This window comes from Carassius auratus, chromosome 37, assembly GCF_003368295.1.
Source record: "Carassius auratus strain Wakin chromosome 37, ASM336829v1, whole genome shotgun sequence".
NCBI classification, from domain to species: domain Eukaryota; kingdom Metazoa; phylum Chordata; class Actinopteri; order Cypriniformes; family Cyprinidae; genus Carassius; species Carassius auratus.
This window is the reverse complement of record NC_039279.1, coordinates 6,515,580-6,540,497: the sequence shown is the minus strand read 5'-3', so window position 1 is coordinate 6,540,497 and position 24,918 is coordinate 6,515,580. Positions and strand designations below refer to the sequence as shown.

At 39.7% G+C, this 24,918-nt stretch overlaps 1 long non-coding RNA gene across 1 annotated transcript; it reads right to left on the bottom strand.

Moving 5' to 3' along the window:
* Positions 1-16,558: 16,558 nt before the first annotated feature.
* LOC113056532 (uncharacterized) lies at positions 16,559-19,645 on the bottom strand. The gene is made up of 4 exons (XR_003277702.1): positions 19,491-19,645; positions 18,381-18,619; positions 17,981-18,050; positions 16,559-16,621 (listed from the first exon to the last, which is right to left on the bottom strand). It is a non-coding gene; the product is annotated as an uncharacterized LOC113056532 (long non-coding RNA).
* Positions 19,646-24,918: the final 5,273 nt, after the last annotated feature.

Here is a 24,918-nt window from a genome sequence, read left to right as displayed (position 1 = left end):
TGTGAAGAGTATAAGTTGCAAGCTCATACTTTAGGAAATGTCTCTCCTCACTTTACTTTCTCAAAAGGAAATGTTCTGCAACCCACACTCCTTGGTAGCTGTAAAATTTTACGACCACACCAGGACAGGAGAGAAGCCAAGTCACTGGCTTCTTTTGAACAATGCATTCTATGGAATGTATTCATTAACTTTCTGTTTTCATGTTTTATAAATGTATTACGTATTCCTTTTGGTACATTAGATGTTTCCCAACATCTGCAGTGTTATCATGTGTTAAAAAATCTTTAAATGTGTAATTCGATCTAAAAATTAGATCTTTGGTCATATATATATTATGTCTAGTCTTGTTCTAATCGTCATGCTTTGACAGACCCATTTATCTAGAGCAAAGTAATGAAAAATGTATTTAATCTGGAATAATGAACTTGCTTTAATATTCCTGATGAAATCGGACAGGCCCTAAATCATCAGGGGGTTGTCTCAACCGAGACAAAGGAACTTTCCCTCCGCTTCAGATCGCGGACATTCATTGGATGCTCCTCGAAAATGGGCGTGAACTATTTCAAGCTATAAGAATTGACCAAACAAGGTCCACCTCTCTCTTTCCTTCTGCTCTTCTTCCCGTTCTCCGTTCTCGGACACGTCGCTCGCGCGCGGCTCAGGCCGCGCTTGTTCTCCTCCCCTCAGCACACGGACTGAGGAGAGGAAAGCCATTTTCATGGCTCTTTGGAAACTTTCATTTTCGTTGTTTTTTTTCTTTTCTTTACTAAGTTTATTCAACTATTCGCCTCTCCACAAAGGAAGACGAATTCTGGAACAATGTTTGTTGAACCTTTCAAATACCGCGCGAAGATGAACGACACATCTTGCAACAAAGGAACACGTGACTCCACGCTCACGCAAGATCCAGCGCAGCTTGCACGCGCGTCACACGGCCTCCGGCCCAGGCGCAGTTTTCAAAGGACCACAGTGACATCAACGTGCGTCGCCGGTACCACGCTCACGCGCACTGGGCATGCAAGTATCACTTTTCTCTATGGAGATTTAAATGCTGCTTTAAAGTGTTGCTATTATTTGATTCGTTGTTGGTTCCACTAAGGTTTACTGACTGATTTTCATACCTGAGCTCATTCTGTGATCTCTCTCGCTTTCTAACTTCTCTCTCTCTCTCTCTCTCTCTCTCTCTCTCTCTCTCTCTCTCTCTCTCTTTTATTTGGATTCCGTTATGTCTTGTAAATGTTTATTGTCTGTATTTTCGTACGCATATTTACTCTGTGTGATTTGTAGTTTGATGTATTACTAGTTGAATTATTAAAAACCATATATAAAATGATTGGCTGGACTCCACCCCACTCACATTACGAGTCACTGAAATGTTCTGGTCTTTAGCTACAAGCTCTAAATTTAGAAACTAAATTTATCATAAGGATAGGATAATATTTTCATGGCCAGAGAATACTTTTCCTTGAATTATAAGGCGTGATAACTTTATTGAAAATTGATAGGTCTACAGTGGTGTGCTGGACATACCACGGTTTGATCTGCAGTAATTTACAGTAAGAGATCACAATAATTGATATGAAGAATGTAATATTGACATATTAATGAGTAAATTACAGTGCCCTGTGATTAGTATTGGTATTGGCAATTGAGCTATTTTTCATAATCAATAAAATTAAATGTAACTGTCATCTGAGATATATATTAATCAAATTCTTGATTAATTATTCAAATTCCTATATATCATTTGAGTTAATTACTATGTAAAACTCATTGTTGTTACATTTTTGGTGGAGAATGCGGGCATTTCAAAACTTCGTTTTGTGAGCAATCAATCTGTGTATATGGTTTTTAATAATTTCTGCACGTGCGCTATGAAATTATGTAACGTTACTTGTGAGATAAGTCGCAAGACGCGAACTCACTCCTAACTGACTGAGGCAAAAGCTGGTCAGTAGCACCTAGGTATTCATAGAAACTTAACAGTATAGTCACTGTTATTTTTAATGAAAGTAAACTGCAGTATAATGTTAAAAGTATCCTGTTAAGAAAGACCAAAATCTTTTTACAGTGAGAACATTTTAATATGAATGATTAAAAGATAAAGAAATCTTTTATTAGTTGCAACATGTAAATCTGAACATGAGCGATGTTCCTCTGATTCAGTTAAAAGGCCTTACTTATTAAGTATCGTTATTGAATTGTGGTAAACCACAGTGATATTCAAATTAAAACGATAAAAACTCCTGGTCTAAAATTGGCTTAGCTACCCGATTTTTAAACCTAAAACATTTAAATCATAAGTGCTATTTTGATAAATGTTTATGGGAGTCAACAGGTGTAAAAATTCCTGTTTTTACATTTGTGTCTGGGCAGTGAAACGATCCTTCCTTACACTCTTGTGAAGTATATAGCACCAGAATCAAAACTTTCTGTTTGTTACTTGTGATTTTTGATGCAGAAAATCAGCCTGACAAACGATCAGATAATTTCTAAGTCATATTGAAATTGTAATTCCGCTATCTAAACACCAGAGGGAAAGCGTGGTTAGAAATTTCAGGTACGCCCTGCTTTCTGATTCCAGCTTGCATGAGTGCAAAGTCGCCATCCGTGGCCGTTTCAGATAATGCGCTCTGATTGCTAATTCAAATCCCCTGTGATGTATTTGAATTGGATGTCTAAATTCTCGATAATTATTTGCATTTACAGCTTTGCTCGTGCGAATATTATTACAGGGAAAACAAAATTTTCCCTGCCTTTGACTGTTTACATTTACTTTGAGTTTGGTTCAAACATGATTTGAATTAAAATGTAATTGTTTAATAGTGGAAATCTAGATGTTTCAGGTCAACCACTGATTGACCCACTTAGAAGGTAAGCCATCTAGTGGCAGTCTCCTGTTAAATCGACTAACAGACCTCTGTCTTTTCCATTCTGTTTTGAAGTGCATGTCCACTTTTACCCTTTTTGATTAATCTCACCCTGTTTGATTAATTTCATGATCATTAATGATAACTTACAAAGCTATCAATGGTTATTATAGGATATTATTCAGATTTTCCTTTTAATTCTTACATGCTTATTTTAAATTTTGATTTAAACCAGTTTTGAATTTTTAATTTGAATTAAGTTTTCTGCTCAGCAGGTTAAAGACAGAGAAGCAGTACTTTCCCCCCCTTGTGGTGAAAACCAGCTACTCCTTCTCTCTTGTTTCATTCCTGTTTTTTTTTTTTATTTTATTTGATGTTTATTATTTTGCTTCTCTCTTTGACTTAGGTTATTTTGATAATTACCATTATTATCATAGTTCCTTTGTTTTGTTTTATCATGATTAGGTAAAGCTGTTACCTTTCCTCTCTACATATAGTTACTCAATTGATGTTAAACAAACCAAACCTTAATTAACTTTAAGTTTCCTTTGTTCATCCTTTGTGTATTTGATTGTAGAACTCCCTTGGTGATTGGACAGTCATCTCAGGTTTCCAGTGAGCAAGGCTGCCCGACCGGTGTTACCGATACTGGCTGCGAGTGAAACTCGGTTCCTCTTGTCTCAAGAGACATCAGCAATTTTGGCTCTCCAAAGGTTGTGCTAAAAGTCATAAGCCGTTCGAGACGGCGCCACGCCAGAGTAACGGAGGACCGGGGACACTGCGGTTGAGTGTTTGGGGAGCACCGGGGAGGTTGACCAAGCCACTGGTTCCCACCTGAATGACTTCAATTCACCCAGGTGAACCCAATGTGATAAAACCCATCCACTTATTATAAACCACAGAATATTAGATATTCCCCCGGATATATTTTAAGTGTTCTGACCCTTTTACTGCTTTAAGCCACACCATATTTCTAGGTTTCCTACCCAGATAGCCCACTCACCTGTTGGCCCTATCTTAAAACCTAGCAGTAGGCTTAGGCCTCCTTATTCTCACTAACACATTGTGTTTCTATTGTTTTTATCTCATTTCAAGTGTTGTTTCACTTTGATCTTTTTCTATCCTCTGTTCTGTTGTGATTTGGTTTCTTTCATTTCACATAGAGACAGTAACCTGTGAGCCACCAACGAAGTGAAATAGTAGAGCGACCACCAGCAGCCGGTGTCATCACACGACCCGCTAGGCTACTGCCTGTCAAATCTCCATTTCAGGTCCTTCGTTGACCCAAGTTAATTGGCTACTTAACTGTCTGACTGTTTGCATCAGTTAGCCCCAAAATTCTCATAAACGGCACAGCCCGTATGAGTATAGCTCGTTAAACGTAGAACGAACTTGCATTGGTCTTTTTGTGTGTGTGCTGTGCTTCTCTCACCGACAGAGAGTCAGGATGTTCCAGGCATCCAGTCCAGCAGTCCATGGGGGCCACCTCTCGACATGGTTGAAAGCAGTGACGACCCCCTTTCTGCCCAAGGACGCCAGTAACCTGCAGCACCCAGAGCAACTAGACACCGAGCTAGATGAACTGATGGCACGCGATCCAAACCAAAGCGACTACTACAGAGAACTCGCCAGGATCTTCGGAAGCCTAGTTCACATTCTCGTCGCCCAGGCACGGCTCAGTGAACGGAGCAACATCGCGGAGGAGGCCTGGAAGGACCAGGCCCCAACCCAGAGTCATCTTGATCAGCCCCTCCTCGAGACCCAGAACCAGCGCGAGAAAGAGGACGACACAGATCCAGAGCTACAGAAAGGAGTTGAAAGACTTCACAATGCCCTGCAAGATCTTCGCCTCGACACAGACCAAAAAGAACAGCTGGAGAGAGAAGCCAGAAAAGACCTCAACAAAAATCTCCAGCAAGGTGACGCTCTCCTAAAAAGAGCAGAGACTGAACTGAAAGAAAGAGACTATAAAACCTGGGCCTGCAAAACACACTTGCAAGCGGCCCGAGCTAATTTCAACAAGCTTACTCTGCAGAGAGACAAGCTCCAAGATGAACTTGACACTGTTCACACAGAACTGAGACAATCTCACAGATTACAGAGTGGCTGGATCGGAGAAACGCACACCACAAAATTTCTCCCGGGCCGCCACTCCAACCCTTTCAGCCAAGAACCCAGAGCTGGAAAAGGGGGTGTAGTCTCCCTTCTAAGGAAATCACCAGCCAGCTTACAAGAACATCTGTCAATAACGGAGGGAAGAGAACCCTTCCAGAGAACGCATGTCACCAAACCCTGCACTGCTCACAGAGAACTTCACAAGCTAACCAGAAGCATCTCTACATTCAATCCAGATCCTGCAGGAGGACATGGCGTTCATGCTTCTTTACAAGCCATTGAATTTCATTTGCAAACTGTCGCTAACGTGACAGATGTGAATACATTGTACCTGTTAAAAATCACGTCCAGCCGTGATGTGCATTGCTTTCTGGATCGTCAACCAGAGACTGTCAAAGCGTACTACCAGCAACTGCTACAGACTTTGATTCTTGAATTCTCTGATCCAAACTCAGATCATGGGCTCCTTATTGCTATGGACCTCAAACAGGGCCGATTTGAAAACCCACAGACTTTCTGTAGTCAGCTACGAAACACCTACTTCGGAGCATGCAACGAACCAGGTATGGAACAGGATTTCAACTTAAAAACTCTGTTCCTCCTAAACCTACATGCCAGTTGGAGTTTTCATCTCAGAGTCCCAGCGTGTCCTCGTAACAGGACTACACAAGAGTTACGGAGCTTAGCCCACAAAGCTTGCACCAAGCAAAAGACTATTTGTGAAAAGACTGTGAAATACCCCAAAGTCTCTGTCTCTGAGCACTGCTTGGAGTTAACCCTAGATGGCGCCCTACAACACCACAGTCACAGACATTTTTACAGAGAGTCAATACCATTCCAAGCCAGCAGAGGGCAACACAGTGCAGCCACGTCTGAGACAGCAGAGATCCTGAGGGTGCTGAAAGTGCTTCTTCACATGAAAACTCGCAAGGAAGATGAGCCAAGCACCCAGAACACTGCCCGAGCTCCACAGTCAACAGCTACAGCTAACTGAACGAGACAGCACAGGTCCTCACACCAGGTACCACAAACACAAGGTACCAGAAAATGCTGTTTTGACTACCTGCCTTCGCAGCGAGCTACACAAGACCGGTCCTCATCACCCACCGATCGTCCCACCTGCCCTAATGCCAACATTCCTGGGCAGCCCTGTCAAAAAGGGGGTGGGTCAAAAAGGAGTCAACAGGGAAGACCTGATCGACACAGGATTAAACCTGACGGTGATCTCATCTTACCTTTTCAAAAGACTCCAATTTGAAGCTAAGAGACAAGATCGAACTCTTACACCTCAAACTTATGAACTGAATGTACAGGTGTACAGACAGGATGACATCCAGTTTGAACAGGTTGTTTCCATTCACCTGACATTCGTTCCGATGAGTCTAATACATCCCATGTATGTCCCACCAGTGAACACTCATACATTGCTCATCGACAAAGACCTGCTAGAACACTTTGACCCTTTTCTGAACTTCAAACAGCTAAAAGACTTTGCTCAAGTGCGAGAACCTCTTTCTCTCCAGCCACACAGGTTGCTAGAGCCAGACTGTCAGGTCGCAGAGGTCACGGGAACTCCCACAGAGCCAGACGGTCAGGTCACAGAGGTCACGGGAACCCCAGCAGCCAGCCATGAGTACAACGCCCTAACAACAGGCCCAAGTTCAAGCCTCTGTACCTTAGTCAACAAACAGGGTACGGTGGTACCAGCTTACACCAAAGGGGTCGCTGTTCGGCTCAACCTGCAAGGTGGTCAAACCTTACACCACACGCTGGGTTTCTTCCAATCCTCACCTGAATGTGTGGAACTCGGACTCACACTTGCAAACAAGCATGTCAAACACCAACACCTGTTCCAGCAATGTGATAACATCACAAAAACACACAATGTGATCGTGTACTGGAAGAAGGAAAAAGGACACTCAAAGTTACCAAGTCTAGACGAGGACTTTAAAGATCACACTGACACCCTTGCCAAAACTGGCACACTAAACAACATTCTGTGGTCACTCCCAACCCACCCACCCACATTCAAGGTTGAAGTGATTACACACAGCACAAGAACTTTACTAGCTAAACTGCCTACCTCAGAATCGCTTACGCAGGCTCCGTTGTCTACACAGACCAACATAGCGCACATGCGGGCTTCTGAAACCTTGATAATGACTTTGTTTTACCACCTCTCAGACCCCTCCATCCACCCTGGCAACCAGTCTACAGTCACTGACAACCAAAGCCCCAGACCACTGCATGATACACAAACCATGCTGCGTGCACAGAACAATATTGTGGGTTGTGCACCGTCTGACATCACAATGCCAGGGCGTGTAATGCCACGGAGCAAAAGGGGGATACTGCCAATATATTTCCATGACGCAGCATGTGCTGCACCACGCAGCACCAGAGCCACTGACACAACACTGAGGCAAGCGTCATGCCAGCAGCAAGATGTGGCAAAACATGGGCGAGGGCGAGCTAAACCCAGTCGCCGCCCACGAAGCAAAGAGACTGTCCTGTCCAACCAAAGACAGGCCTTGTTTGTTTCTTTCTCCCCTTTCTCTCTCTCTCTCCCTATTATCTGTACCAGGATGCTGCTGTGGTTTGCCGTGCTGTGCTGTCAGCCAAAGAGAGGACAGCTGCCACCGAGAAAACCGCTGAGACTCCTGACTACCGATGACAGGGCACACTACCCCAGCACTGTAACCGAATACAGCTGTACAAGGTTCCGATGGAGAGAGGACTCCCTCACTCACACTGAGGCCGATGTCAAACACCTGTTCAGCCAACATGAGAAAGTGACGGTTACACAAATGGAGTTAGGTGGACACCACCACCGCTCCAAACAGTTCCCGGGAGCTTTGCTTAGAGCCGCTGCTGCCGCCAGAATGTTTAACATTGTTATGTCCAGTGTCAATGCAGCGAACCAGACTGTAAACTCCTTGAAACCACTGTTTACTGCCTTCCAGAAGGACTTTACCCAGACTCAGCTGTTAACAGCATTAACAACAGCCATGCTGTGGGAGGTTAGCTCCTCCAAAGACAGCCTAACCACGAGTAAAACCCCACCATACATGATACCCTTAAGCCTTGTGTTAACTGTGCTGTCTTACACCATCACCATGCCAGCTGACCTGCTACGAATGCACCTGGCCAACTCTCTGGATAGCGCCTTCCTACGGCACGCAAACCCCAAACAGGGAGAAGTGAACGTGCTCCTGAACCAACTCATCAGCGAGTCAAACCAAGTCTACAGACCTAAAGACATTGTCAGTGTCAGGATGTGGAAGAGCAACACCCACACCAAAACACACATTCCAAATGTGGTGGCCTACCACGACAGCAACACACAGCTGTACCTGGCCCCAAACATGCACATGTGTACTTTAACCAAAGACATTCATTATCTCTGCCTTAGCAAACCCTTCCTCAGACACAACTCTGAAGGAATCTGCGAGCTGCAACCCTGGGTCAGCGATACGCGCTGCCCTGCCGAAGCCAAGCCTCGTACACAAGTCACAGAAACGCAAGCAGAGATTGTGGGTAACAGATGGCTCGTCAACACTCCTGTGCGCTCAGCTATGCTGACCTACGACCAGCATGACACCGCCACCCGTGCCAACCTGCTGGACCAAGTACTGAAAGGTACCACCCAACACATTGACATTACTCCTGTCGATACAGCCTCCAAGCAATGTCTCGACAGCCCATTCTGAACCAGTCATCTGCGGTCCTAGCCTGGACTGCTGCCGACACTGCACGGTGCATCTCCACCGTCATTGGTCCCGCCCTGACTCTTGGCGTGACCTTCATCCTATACAGGATACTCAACGAGATGCAAACCTCTACAGCCAAACTCACGACAACTGTGGCTGGAGGTCTCCGATGGAATCCCCGGAAAAGGGACGCAAAGTCAAAGACAATACCGAACCTCACCAAGCTGAATCCTCAGCTTCAGGAACCACCTGTCATCATGACCCACCTGCTGCATGACCATCACGATTCACCTGTCATCTGCCCATCCGGATGATTGCCGTCCGATGATGTCCACACAGGGACTTCATCTGACGTAAAGGGGGAGATGTAACAGATATGCAGGTCAGCGATTCATGGGTTAAATTCTGTTTTATAAATTCAGACTGTTGGTACTAAATGCCAGCCTGGCTGGACTTAAATTACTTTACGATACCCATGCGAGCCTCAAAGGATACCTGAAACCCCCCCAAATTCCTCCAACACACTGGAGACAAAGGAAACCTTTTTGTATAAGTTCCTTACTTTCATTTTATTATTAATATGTATTTTAATTATGTTTTTGGATTGCATAAAATGGTTAATCCTTGTTATGTGAAGAGTATAAGTTGCAAGCTCATACTTTAGGAAATGTCTCTCCTCACTTTAACTTTCTCAAAAGGAAATGTTCTGCAACCCCCACACTCCTTGGTAGCTCGTAAAATTTTACGACCACACAGGACAGGAGAGAAGCCAAGTCACTGGCTTCTTTTGAACAATGCATTCTATGGAATGTATTCATTAACTTTCTGTTTTCATGTTTTATAAATGTATTACGTATTCCCTTTTGGTACATTTAGATGTTTCCCAACATCTGCAGTGTTATCATGTGTTAAACAAATCTTTAAATGTGTAATTCGATCTAAAAATTAGATCTTTGGTCATATATATATTATGTCTAGTCTTGTTCTAATCGTCATGCTTTGACAGACCCATTTATCTAGAGCAAAGTAATGAAAAATGTATTTAATCTGGAATAATGAACTTGCTTTAATATTCCTGATGAAATCGGACAGGCCCTAAATCATCAGGGGGTTGGTCTCAACCGAGACAAAGGAACTTTCCCTCCGCTTCAGATCGCGGACATTCATTGGATGCTCCCTCGAAAATGGGCGTGAACTATTTCAAGCTATAAGAATTGACCAAACAAGGTCCACTTCTCTTCTGTCTTCTGCTCTTCTTCCCGTTCTCCGTTCTCGGACACGTCGCTCCGCGCGGCCTCAGGCCGCGCTTGGTTCTCCTCCCCCCTCAGCACACGGACTGAGGAGAGGAAAGCCATTTTCATGGCTCATTTGGAAACTTTCATTTTCGTTGTTTTGTTTTCTTTTCTTTACTAAGTTTATTCAACTATTCGCCTCTCCACACAATGAAGACGAATTCTGGAACATTGTTTGTTGAACCTTTCAAATACCGCGCGAAGATGAACGAACACCTCTTTGCAACAAAGGAACACGTGACTCCACGCTCACGCCAAGATCCAGCGCAGCTTGCGCGCGCGTCACACGGCCTCCGGCCCACGCGCGCAGTTTTCAAAGGACCACGTGACATCACACGTGCGTCGCCGGTACCCACGCTCACCCACTGGGCCATGCAAGTATCGTTTTCTATGGAGATTTAAATGCTGCTTTAAAGTGTTGCTATTATTTGATTCGTTGTTGGTTCCACTAAGGTTTACTGACTGATTTTCATACCTGAGCTCATTCTGTGATCTCTCTCGCTTTCTACACTTCTCTCTCTCTCTCTCTCTCTCGCTCTCTCTCTCTCTCTCTCTCTCTCTTTTATTTGGATTCCGTTATGTCTTGTAAATGTTTATTGTCTGTATTTTCGTACGCATATTTACTCTGTGTGATTTGTAGTTTGATGTATTACTAGTTGAATTATTAAAAACCCATATATAAAATGATTGGCCTGGACTCCACCCCACTCACATTACGAGTCACTGAAATGTTCTGATCTTTAGCTACAAGCTCTAAATTTAGAAACTAAATTTATCATAAGGATAGGATAATATTTTCATGGCCAGAGAATACTTTTCCTTGAATTATAAGGCGTGATAACTTTATTGAAAATTGATAGGTCTACAGTGGTGTGCTGGACATACCACGGTTTGATCTGCAGTAATTTACAGTAAGAGATCACAATAATTGATATGAAGAATGTAATATTGACATATTAATGAGTAAATTACAGTGCCCTGTGATTAGTATTGGTATTGGCAATTGAGCTATTTTTCATAATCAATAAAATTAAATGTAACTGTCATCTGAGATATATATTAATCAAATTCTTGATTAATTATTCAAATTCCCTATATATCATTTGAGTTAATTACTATGTAAAACTCATTGTTGTTACAATGTCCTCTAAAACAGATGATGCACACTTCAGAAGATAAACTCAAATTCTGAACTCAAGTTCAGAATTTTCACACAAACCATTATGTCTGAACCCAGCGGCTGTGGTGATAAAAAAAAAAAATTAAAAATAAAAAAACAAATCAGTACAAAATATATTATTTACTCCTTAAGTGATTGGCACCTGACATAATTCTATCATCGCATTAATACTGTGAATTAAAGAGGTTTCACACTCACCTATATGGTTAATAATCTCTTCACACTCACGGCTTGTGGCGGCCTGTAGGACCACACAACAGAAGCCAATCGATTTGCCTGCTTCCGATGTATCTCTGAAACCAATTACATGGTTAGTACTGAAAACACAAACCCTGGAAAGAAATGTCACTGATAAACAAATGGAATGCAGATAAACCAGTCTCATAACCTCCCTGCCATTTATTCAAACTCCAACACCATATCAAATAATTAACTGAGTTTTAACTGAGCGAGAGTTCCATATGTGAGAGAAACATTTCAAGAAAGAAAGCTTAGCATAAACCAGCATGCCATGCATCTCATTTTCATGACTTGAATAGACATCTATCTACATACAACATGTACTATTAAAATACTTACAATACACAAAAAGCAAAAATGGTTCAATCAGGTTGGATTCCAAGCCTCCCAACACATGATATCTCTGGGAAGTGGTGTTGAAACAGCTGCTAATCAAAAGGAGAAACTTTGGCTTTAAAATACTCTAACCTAAGTTATTTGTATTTAGTATTGCAAAATACAAACCTATTTATTGGACATATCTATGCAGGTAAGATGAGTCTCCTTTACATGTGAAGTCAAGTCACCTTTATTTATAAAGCGCTTTAAACAAAATACATTGCGCCAAAGCAACTGAACAACATTCATTAGGAAAACATTGTGACAATAATGCAAAATGACAGTTAAAGGCAGTTCATCATTTAATTCAGTGATGTCATCTCTGTTCAGTTTAAATAGTGTCCAGCAATACCTCCTATATGATAAAATCAGAAAGCATGCATGAGATATTATATAGGTCTTGAAGTTAGCTTACATATACACTGTAAAAAATTCTGCTGTGATTTTACAGTAAATTACTGGCTACTAATTGCATTACTTTCACAGTAATTTACAGTAAAAAATTTAATGTAAATTACAGTAAAATGACAGTTGTGTACAGTCATTTCACAGTTATTGATTTCACATCATTACTGTAATTTCACAGTGCATAACTGTATAAATATAGTTATCAGTTGTAACTTGAACAGTAATTTATTGTGTTTCAGCTGTAAAAGTAATGCAATTAGTAGCCAGTAATTAACTGTAAACTTACAATTTAATACAGTAATGCAATATGATGACATAAAAGTAGTAAAAAAAGATTAAACAATAGTTTCCACAATTGATTTTATTTTCAATAAAATTGATACAGCAATATCATAACAAATGTTGCAAGAGTCATTACATAACAGCGGGCAAGAGTCGGCAACGGGCAAGAGTTGGCAACGAGATTTTTTTGTAAATTTGGAGTGCAGTCAGTACAGAGAACAACAACAAAAAATCAGTGTTGCCTACACTTGTTATCCTTTTTTTTAAATTTGCACCCTGTTGACTTCAATGGGGCAATATTTTTACCCTCTAAACATCCTTGATGTTTCATTTTAAGTGCACAGCCAATGTGAGTGATTCCTTCAGAGTGAACACGAGTGAATCTGACTGCAGTAGATGTGAAAAATATGAATAAAAATGAAGTTAATTCAGCCAGCGCTCATACCTGTATTTACATCCTGTTTTCGGTTTAAGTCCAAAGAAGTCGATTGTCGAGTTCACGCGCGTGATCATAGGTAACTAAACATATACTAAACAAAAACTTCATTTTTATTCATATTTTTCACATCTACTGCAGTCAGATTCACTCGTGTTCACTCTGAAGGAATCACTCACATTGGCTGTGCACTTGTAATGACACATCAAGAGCCGCATTTCCACTGTCGGGCCAGTGCGAGCCAGGGATTAAAGCGGGCCAGGCGGGGCTAATAGCCTCGGACCAGTAGCACCGAGGCCAGAATAGCGCAGGGTTTCCACAGTGGAGCCTGAAGCACCGCTGCACGTCACTAAAACACGCCCTTTACACGCCTCTCAGAACAACGTCATGCAACCTCAAAATTTCACCATCAAAGAGAAGTTATCAGAAATCAAAGAAATAGGTCACTGGAACATGCGCGATCACAAACCAAACATGATAAAAGCGGCCGTTTGTTTGGATGCTTTGTTATATAATAATATTCAAAAGCATCGATGTTTTAACTATAGAATAAGTGATACATTGATCATATTGATTTAATTTATCAGGACTCAAAATTAATCACACATAAATACACTTATTTCTATTTTATTTATTTTTAACGCTCATGAAAATAGCCTGCTTATTCAGTCGAGTCTGTTTCTGTTTATTAGCCACAGTAGCCGTCATATTTAGAATGAATGATAATATCTCTATTTTTATCAAGCTCCCGAACAAAAAACATTATTATATTCTTTTATGATAGGCAACGTGAGATAAACTCTCCAGACGAGGCTTGTGACAGATAATATAAGTTACTAAATAAATACACGATTGTGATAGAGAATAAAAAGCTGACTTCTGATTTCTTCAAGCGGTCATATTTTACCATGGTTACTATGGTAACATGTTTAGCGTGCATATCTTGTTCATCGCTTATAAATATGTCTGCCTTGTATGGTGATTATAATCCACATTGGATCAAGTTATTTCAAAGACTTGCTGCTGACTAAGAGTGAGTTTTGAGCTCAACTTATTTTAAAAAGTGTTTAATGCTGGTGTTGAAGCTGTTATCTTTCTGAAATGATCCGCAGCGCAGACTCTCTATTTTTATAAAAGCTCCCGAACAAAAAACATTATTATATTTTGATGATATGCAACGTGGAGCTAAACTCACGAAACGAGACGACAGATAAAATGTTACTTAATAGATACACAATTGTGATAGAGAATAAGAAGCTGACGTCCGATTTATCCAAGTGGTCATATTTACCATGTTTACTATGGTAACGTTAATGTTTAGCGTGCATAGTCTTTTACATCGCTTATAAATATTTCTGCCTTGTTTAATGATTATAATCCACATCAGATCAAGTTATTTCAAACACTTGCTGCTAACTTAGAGTGAGTTTTGAGCTCAACTTATTTTAAAAAGTCTTTAATGCTGGTGTTAAAGCTGTTATCTTTCTGAAATGATCCGCGCTGACGCTCTCTAGACACGGAGAAACTCCGCCTTTGTTCATAACCCCTCCTCTAGCCCCAGCTGGCCCGCTTTGGCCCAAGGTTTTCGTTGGGCCAAAAAACCCTGGCCGTTGGCCCCGAGGAAGCCCCGGCGAGGCACGATCAAGCCCCGGAAGTGACAGTGGAAACGCGACTGGTCCTGGCACGCACTAGCACGCCCGGTCTTAGCTCGATAGTGGAAACACGGCCAATCAAGGATGTTCTCTGTATTGACAGCACTCCAAATTTACCAAAAAATTAGCTCAATGTTAAAATTGACCGGAGTTCTCCTTTAACACAAAATCTAATTATGTTGCCATCCATTCAAAATCCACAAGTTTGCGCAGCAGAGAACAAACTTGCTGATTGATGCCTCCCTGCTTCTTCTTGGATTTAGATCCTGTATCAGGGTTGATGCCCAGGAAGCACCTAAGACCACAAAAAAAAAAAAAAAAAAAAAACATTTCAAAGTCTGAGAGATTCCCTATTTTTGTTATATATTTGAAAATACAGTCTAACATTAGAATATATTTTACACCGATTATTTTTCAATAATCCATTTAGTTTTTCTAATTTGCTATTTGCTGACCAGAACAGCACATGCAAAACACCTTAAGAGGTAAGAGGTGCTCATTTCTGTAGCTGGATATCTACCTTTTGTTGGATCAGACTGAACTCTACAGGAAGGTAGATATCCAGAAATAGGAATGAGCACCTCTTACTCAATGTGTTTTAAAAACAGTCTTAATTTTATGGACGGAAAGACAGGAGTCACGATATACAGTGAAATGGGATTATTAAACTTCAAAAAGAGACAGTTTAAAGACATGCAATTGCACGTTTGAAAGTGAAAACTGTTGCACATCCACCAGGTTTGAGTGGTTTCAGAGCAGTTTGTAATAATGTGCAGTACTCAAAGAAATGGTTAACTTAAAAATTTAAATTTGCTGATAATTTATATTTGGATTTTGGATTGTCATTCCATCATTGGACGCTCCATTCACTTTAGCCCGAAATAAAACCCTAAAAATCTTAAATTCTGTTCTGATGAAGAAATAAACTATAAATTATCAGCAAATTAAAATTTTTTGGGTGAACTGTTCCTTTAATAAGTACTGTTTACATTGTTTATAATATGCTGTTGATGAATTTTGAGTTTACTTTATGGCGTTTACATTTCTGAACATATTTTGCTATTCATTTTAATAATGGAGTGAGATTTTTTCAGACATGGAATGGTGATAGGAACGTCTGTACCTAATCTGTTCGCCGTGTTTTGCCTAGGGATGCAATGTTCGAGTGAAGTCTGTCTCTTCATCACAGTGAAAATACAATATATTAACAATTTAACACTGGTATCAGATTGGTACTCGGTATCGGCCGATAAAGGTCTTAAAGGGAGGGTTCAGAGTAAAATCAACCTAGGCTCCTTTGCACCATGACCTCGAGCCAAATACCCTCCAGAAGCCTTGTTCCCCTTGGTTGAACATTATTAAAGTTAGAGCTTATTTAGAGATATCAGCCGGATGGCTTAGCGCAGGCGCTAATGGATCGTAGGCTGTATCTGGTAAATTACCCCACTAATAATGCCCAGAATGATGCCAAACTTCTACAGTAGTACAAATAGGTTCTGTACTCATAAAACAAAGTTTGAAAGTACATCAGTAGTTTATTTAAATAACACTTGCCTGACGGCTCATGCTACTGCTAACCCAGACGTCCGACGTCACTTCAGTGGTTTGGGAAAAGCACGTAAAAGTCCTGGCAGAAAGCGCTGCATAAAGAAACTCAGAAATATTGGATGACCTGAAATTAAACCATAAATATGGAATCCATGAAAACTAAAACGGAAAAAACTAATTTGGGAAAAAATAAAGCTGATTTCATAGGGCCTTACCTTGGACAATCAAGCGAGGTGTGCTCGGCAATCTGGTCATCCTTTGGACTTAGGCAGCTGTGGCAGATGGCTGTAAAGTAAGTTTATACAAAACATTTTTATAGATGCAACGGGGTGCAAAGTACACTGCCTTTGACTTCAAACCTTATATTCAGTAACAACTTTACTGAATATACATTAAAAGAAAACTTTTTACCAATAATTGAATAAGTGTTTGCAAAACAAAACTTACGTCAGCCTCAAGCATGATGGCATCTTGTGGTTCTTTAAAGTATGTCCATTTTTTCCAGATATCCTATATGAAGATCGACGGGGAGAATAAACACATTCTTAAAACACAAATAATAAAAGTACAAAGACGGATTAGGGGCCATTCACATATCGCGTCTTCTGCGCGCGCAAGTTCGTTATTTCCAATGTAGGAGCGCGACATGCGCACATAATGGAAGCGACGCGGTTGCTTCATCCTTTCCCGTAACAACGTTTAAAACTGTTAAGGAACAGCTGTTCATAGCTGTATATGGATTGCCATTTTTAAATAAATTTAGTAGCAGAGCTACTGAGGGCGATTTTTTGTGATGCAAATCCATTTATCCTTTGCTGAAATGTCTGCGTCTTCATGGAGAGAGTACGTCATGGTTGCTTAGAAAACGCAGACGCTTCAGGAGCGCTTCTGCCCGAGCGCTTTGGAAAGAAGTATAGCGTGCCTAGCGTTTTCCACGCGTTTTTGGCGCGATATGTGAACGGCCCCTTAGTCTATTTACCTATGAAGTGCAACCAAAGTAAAGTTACAGTCAAGAATCTCTCAAAAATGATCTTTTCGTGGCATGTGCGTTGTCTTTTAATTGAAATTAACAGGAATTAGCTAACGTTATATCTATTCAAAATGGATGATGACGCACTTTTTTCACTCAGATACGAAAGTCTACAAGAAAGAATACAATTTTAAAATGCAAATAATAAGTACAACGACAGAAATAGTACATTTTACCTCTGAAGCAATAACTGAAGTAAAGAGTCAACACGGTAATATCTCAGCAGAACTTCTCGTGTGCGTCATCTTCTAAGTTCACAGTGATAATGCAAAATGGATGACCGTGTCGAGCTACCCTGGGACATCCCGCCCATTCTTCAAGTTCAAACTTCATGCACTAGAGACTAACGTTAGCCTATTTTTTCTTTCAACAAAAAATTTGTTCAAGATTATTCACCTCTCTCCAAAGACTTAATAATTTTCGATTACATTAAATTTAAATAATTGCACAAAACATAGGATCATTAAAAAAAATTGCAAGCCGTCCTTTAACAAAACTTGGTAACAAAAACATAATTCATCATAAACAACTGCTGTAAAGCACTTTCTAAGTTTTTAAGGTCATTTTTCGGCTGCTTTCATGCCAATGTCAGGGATTTTCAACCACCACTATGAAACGCTAACTGCTAGTGCAAAAAATTTTTTTTGAAAAACTCAACAGCAATGTCTTTTTCCAGAAATCATGACCTGGTTTACTTGAGATAATCCAGACCTTATTGTGAGCAGTTTCATGAAGGAACTATCGGTTGAAAGAAAATAGTTACTACATGAAACTGCTCACAACAAATCTGTGGATGACTTGACAGAATACATTCAAAATGAGGAAGACATCAACATTACCTTGAACAATCAAGCGAGGGGTGCTTGGTAGCATCACAGTCCCTTCTACATCAGTGGCTGTGGCACAAGGCTGCAAAAATAACAGTAGAATAAGATTCAACTGTTAATAATCTGTACCTATAGTAGCTATATTTGTGAACAAATTTTCCCTTGGCCCCCATTGATTTATCTTAGATTAGGCAGTACACATTTGGTAAAGTTTAGAATGTGATCATGACAATGTGACTGGTTTCTTTGGACTGATGAGCGGTTGGCACCTGTATGAATGGTGAAGTGTAGAGTGAATAACTTTTTGTGGTCAGAAAACTAGAAAGATGCAATATAAGTACAGTCCTATTACCATTTACAAAAAACAATAGGCCTAATGCTTATGTTAATGTGAGAGTGAAAATATACTTACATCAACATCAAGCACAATAGCATCCTTGGGCTCTTTGAAGTACGCCATCAGAAGGAGAAGAATGCATGTAGCCTTGTCTGAAGCCTCCGGTTCAAAACAAGCCAAAACATCTTTCACGCCTTGATGACAGTTGACTTCTTGGCAGAACTTCAGAATGGTGTTGAATTTGTTCTCCAGGGCCTCTCGAAACTCCACGAGGATGGAGACATCGGTCAGAAGAGTAAAGTGGGAACATATACCTGAAGATAATGGAGTAGAAGTGCTGCTGAATCTTTGTTGTAATTATATACAGGTGCTCTTTGGATGCTTCAGGTACATTGTGTGTGTTGCATGGATGGAATATGGCCTCAAAAACGAGCGAGTGGATTTTTGCCAGTATAGGCTCATTGTTCTCACTCTGCTGTTCAAACAACTTATAACAGTGAATTTTACATAACATGACCCCTTTAAAACATTATTGTAACAAAACAAAATAAAGATATTGTGGACAATAACCCTGAAGAAAGACCTGTGTTTAGCCGCTTTCCGACCGGAGGAACCTTTTCACAGTTCTTAGAATCTATTAAGGACTACTCGGGTTTTTAACTTTAAAATGAACAGTGTGTAGTGTAGCTAGAAAGCTACATCACCACCCTGTAGGCTACTGGAAACTAAACTATACGGTTTGTATTTAAGTTGTATATACAAACACCATTACCAGATGACGATTAAAAGACAATAATTACAAACGTATATCCTACAGATAAAAATCACTGCAATTACTTTGGACTGTCTAGTTATAACCAACATTAATGTACTGGCAAAACACAGATAAGTGCACATTGGTCTAACAGCGGGAAAACTGCCGCGCAAAACATTTATTTTGGCAGTGGAAAATTCCAGAGACAAGATAAAAAATAAAAAAAACATGGACATGCGCACTTCATTTTTCTGTTGATGAGAAAGACAACGGTTGCTCCGTTTCACACACACAGCAGGGAAGAAAATTATAAAGTTACTAATTTGAGATGAATTTAATCCACCTTTGCCCAAATCCACAAACACCATAATTTATCTAACGTTAGTTGATAATAACTGTCATAATACCCACATTAAGGCCACATATCTTACCTTATAACTTTATTTATCGTCGGTCAATGTAGAAAATGCTGTGGTAAAAGAGAGAACGCTGTTAGAGTAACTAAGATAAGCTTTAAGTAAAGCTAAAGTTAAATGTTCGACGGTGTATCTAATCAGACATCTCACAATTAACTTAATACGGTATAATTAACACTATAACCAACGTCTTTTCATTCAAATTTGCGCGCTTAAACGTCGACGCGAGTCTCCTCCAGCTAAGTTACAAAAACATGACAACAGAACCTACAACTAACGCTAATTTGGTTCATACTTTTAAATTACATGCACTATCATATAAAACACATCAAATTGATAAAGTTTGACATTTAAACACTTACCGCTGTCTGAATCCACCGAATGAGACCACGTAGATCATAGAGCTCTGATGACGCTCTGATGACGCTGCCGCAGTTGCCACTCAAAAAAGACGGCATTCACAGTAGTTTCTTGTAAAAGCCCCGCGCCTGCATTATTTTCACAGTAAAAGTCTAAATACGGTATTATATTGTGAATTATCACAGTTAAAGCCTGTGAAGTGGTAATAATGTAATTAACTGTGAAATATTACAGTTATATCTTGTGAAATCCTGGAAAAATTTTACAGTGTACATCTCTCTATAAAACTCACTTGCTCAATTGTAGATATACCTTTCTTGCCTGTCTGCTCTCCAGAACCACAGGAATGGCATTCTGCAGGACCTCCTTACGTCCTTACTAAAAATTAAACAAAATTAACATTCATTTTCAATAACCACATGCTTTAGGATCACATATTGACTTAAAAATACACATGAATGGATTAAAGTGAAACAAGAGCACCATAAAGAGAGAGGTTTACACAACTACTGTACCATTCCTATGTTTGCTTTTCCTAAGAAGTGTACAGGATCCTGACTATGAAACATGATCAAACAGATACTAATACGACTGCAAACACACGTTGAATATTTATTGAGAGTACCTGGCATCTTTGATACACTGCGTCTGCCCTTTCTTTTGTCCTCAGATCTTGAAGGAGACAACAGAGCAGAGATGAACTGAACGTTGAAGTGTTCTGTTTTGCAGAGAGCTTTCAGTGAAATGATGGTGTCATTGTGCATCAGCACATCTACAGAGGACTGCATTTCGTATTGATTCACAGCACGAGGGAATTAGTAGCCACTGGTTGTCAAAAGTGCCTTTTGAATTACCATTTCAAGTGAGAATACATTTACTCAATAAATTTAAAGCTCACATCTTATCTTGGTGATAATTATATACAGCTGGACCTGGTGCAGAAAAATCATGCAGCTAGCCTACCAGCACATGCATTGATTATATTTTAAATATTTAGAATTGTCAATCTGTGAATCTGAGTTAAAGGAACAGATCTTCCCAAAATGAAACTTTGCTGAAAACTTTCTCGCCATCCAAGATCTAATGAGTTTGTTTCATCATCAGAACAGATTTGCAAACATTTAACATTACATCACTTCTGCATTGAACGGGTGCCGTCAGAATAAGAGTTCAGACATCTGTTAAAAACATTGCAATAATCCACAAGTACTCCAGTCCATGAATTAACATCTAGTGAAGTGAAAAGCTGCATGTTTGTAATAAACAAATCCATCATTAAGGCATTTTAAATGTAAGGTCCATGCCATGTTGTCCTCAGGTAGAACTGTTTTTACTTGTAAATGGTTATTGATCCTTGCATATTTCTCTCCTGATTAAGACAAGGAGAATTATTCACTGGAGAAAGCAATATTATGATAATTGATGGACTGGATTCATAGAGCACTAAAGGTGGGTACATTTTCAGCTAATCACTGGGTAAACTTGAATATTTCCATTAATTGAACCCTTGTGAAGAATTCTTAATATCCATGTTCTTTCTTTTTCTTTTAATTCAGCACAAAAATAAAATTCCTTTAGTGCAGTGTGGGGCCTTTGATTAACAACAGTTAAAATGTACTTTTCTTGTTGTTAGTAAGTCTTAGATCCTAATTGTATTTATTTCACTGGAGGCACAGGTCTAACTGGGAGGCAACATCTCTGTTCAATTCTCAAAGCATGCTTTAACTCACAGGTTCTTCCATTAGAACTGATTGGAAACATGAGGTAAAGGACAGCCCTTACCTGTTATGTCCCAGTGTGATGTCTGAAATGATGGAGCTTATGAAGGTTGCAGCAGGATCTAGACTTCAGCAGAAGCTGAAGCTACCCTTAAAGAAAACTGCATGCTTGTTAGATGAATGCTGATTTATTACGTTTTCAACCATGGACACTGTTATGGAGCATGTCAAGTGGTTCTGGCTATATTTATGTCAGGGTTAGAGGTTAGGTACAAACCCAGAATATAGATCAGTAAAGCACTGCAATAACAAGCTTTTCAGTAAAATGCTATCAGTGTGAACATTGTTTACTTTTACAATGTTCTGCAACAAGAGACATCTGACAAGATCCAAAAATCAACAGCTTTCATTTAAGATGGATCTTATGTTTCTCCTTTTCCCCCAAGACGACGAAGGAGGCAGTAGGAAAAAGTACAAGTTCCCTTCATCTGTAAACACTGAGGTGTGAGGTTGGCAAATGTGACATCCCTACAGAGAGACAACCAGTACCTTGCCTTATAAACATCAGAAAAGTCATTATATGTCCCTGAGAGGCAAGACAGAAGAGTGGCTTAACTAGTGAACTTTGACTTGACTGTGTAACACTAGGCTATTTTTATTTTAGTAAATAAAATATAAATTGTAGATGGAAAACCAAAACTTATAGTTTAATTTGAAGTACTAAAATGACTAAAACTAATAAAAATAAATATGTCAAAAGCAAGCAGAATATTACTTAAAAAACACGTATAATGTATAAGCCGTGAAAAGCTTTATGTTATGACGTTACATGATCATCCATGTCATAATTTTCGTCTTATCCCACATCACAGCTCAGATGAGGAAAGATAGGAAATCAACTTTTTTATGAACTAAAGTCAGCATTGTTCAAACCCCAACCCCTTCCTACACTACAGATTTTACCCGGCAACATATTCTCACTGGTGACTTCCTTTTAAAATTACGGAATTCAAACATTCCTAAAGTAAGCATTTTTTCTTCATTTACCATGACATTTTTTTTTATAGCAGGAAATACCTTTCTCCAAGTTTCTGTTTCCATACAACCATATTGCATTGCAGTTTATACCATCATCACACATGCAAATGAGATCTAAGGGCTCTGGAAAACAGAAAGATTTTGGTCCATTCCTCGCAGAAAGCTACAAATTAATTTTTATTCAGCTCAGCTGTATAAATCACCATCCACCATACGCATCCATCCATCCAAAGGAAGAGATTTCTTCCAGGACACAATCTCTTTATTTATTCATTTTCTGACTGCCTTGATTTTCCATGACTATTGTGTCTGTTCTGTGTCAGAAGTTCAGATCAGTGTTTGGCTCCTGATGAAGAGCTGAACACATGGGAAGAATAATCATGGAGAGCAGAGCATCATCATCATCATCATCATCATCATCAGTAGAGAGCCAGAATTGCTTTTGCCACTCCACAGCTGTCCTCTCTCTATACGCCAATCAGTTTGACTGCAGAGAGGCTCTTCAAGAAGGATCAGAAGTATATGGTTCATGGGCACCAAAGTCTCCTGCACAATTAGACCTACATTGTGCACGAAGAGACTTTTGACACCCATGAAAGGGATTTAAATAAACATATTCAAATTCACTGACCTGTTTCTTCTTGTAATAAAAAATAAAAAAAACACCTACTTGCCAGAATGGCAGCAGCTGTGCTTTACAGAGAAGAGGTCCTTAAAAACAGATGCCCTCATACTCTTTTTTTCATATGAGCAGCGTCATGGGAAGTATAAACTTACCACAAAACTGGTTAAATAGTGATTGTACAATAAATACTTACGTCAGATGTTAAATGAGGCTGTAACACTGGGCTTTTTCCACTGATGGAGCAAATCAGAATGCACATATTACCCACAAACTCTCTAAGCAACAGCTAAGTCTAAAGCAGCTACACGCGAGAACCAGCCATTTAATGACACATTCCCAGTAAATCCCACCAAGATAAGTGGATGCTCTTGTGTGCATCTGTTTCATAACAGCTTGAGTGATGATTCTGTACATTATGTTGCATGGAAATCATCACAAAGAACAATCTTTTACTATGGATTTACTTGTGAACAATTGTTTGTTTATCCATTGTTAATTCTTTATAAGCATTTGTGACTCAACCCAATTCAAAATACATTGGGATCGCACCACCAATACATTGATAAACACCCAAAGCAATATCTTTAAAATTCATGACATGCTTTAAAAACAACACAAACCTATACGACACAAAAGAGGTAGTGGTACAGACAGATGTAAGAAGAACAGACTTTTAGTGTAGCTCCAATTAAGAGCATGTTCTTTAATTTATGAATTAAAATTATTTTTTAAATTTGGGATATTAAAATAGTATTCTCAAGAACTAGACGTGGCGTCTGTACTTCCAGGTCAGAGAGCACCTGTCCATCAAAAGCTCACTATCCAATCAGAGTAGATCACTGTTAATCCCGCCCCCACGAGAAGTTTGTGTCAAAACACCAAACGAAAAACTGCGAAGCAAAAGTGAAATCTGTGGCAATGCATTCAGAATCCACGATTAACAAAACGAATCTTTGAAAAACATTAACAAAGAATGAAACATATTTGAAGAGCCTGTTAAATTTGTGCGACTGAGTTCATTTTTTACATTTTAATTGTGTTTTTCTTCTTCTTTTTGATAGTTTCTGAAAAACCTACGTTCGGTTTTATAAAGTTTCGTTCATTTTTATTGAACCAAATGTAATTCCATACAACCCAAAATAGCAGACGACAAAAGGGTAACCAAAAAACAACTGAAGTCAGACATCCATCACCTTTTATCATTCTCTGCAGGTGTTTCACATCATTATTAACTCCAAGCCCCCCCACCAACACTCATTATAACAATAAGGGCCCAGAGGCACGTCACACTCCCCATAGATCAGATCGTGTAGGTGGTAACTCTAAAGGAGCCAAAAACATCAATTCTAAAAATACGATCAAATTGTTATAAATGTTCACCGTGTCAATGTTTGAACCAAACAACTTGATGCCGGCACTGTCCTCTGATAATTCAATCTGTTCGTACCTCCGGAAAACCATACCATGATTCACAGTCTGAAAGCACACAGCCACCACTGCACAGCGACAAAAGCTGCCAACACTGACAAAACACAGACGCAAGAGATTTTCATTTTAAACATCAGTCAATGTCTTCACCAAGAACACAAAAAGCGCTGCTTCCACTCTCCCTGACAATCTGTGCCTATGATAACTTTTGTTATGCAATCACATCTCTAATACTGTTAAAAGCCACTGGAACAGAAGAGTTTTATACTTTGGT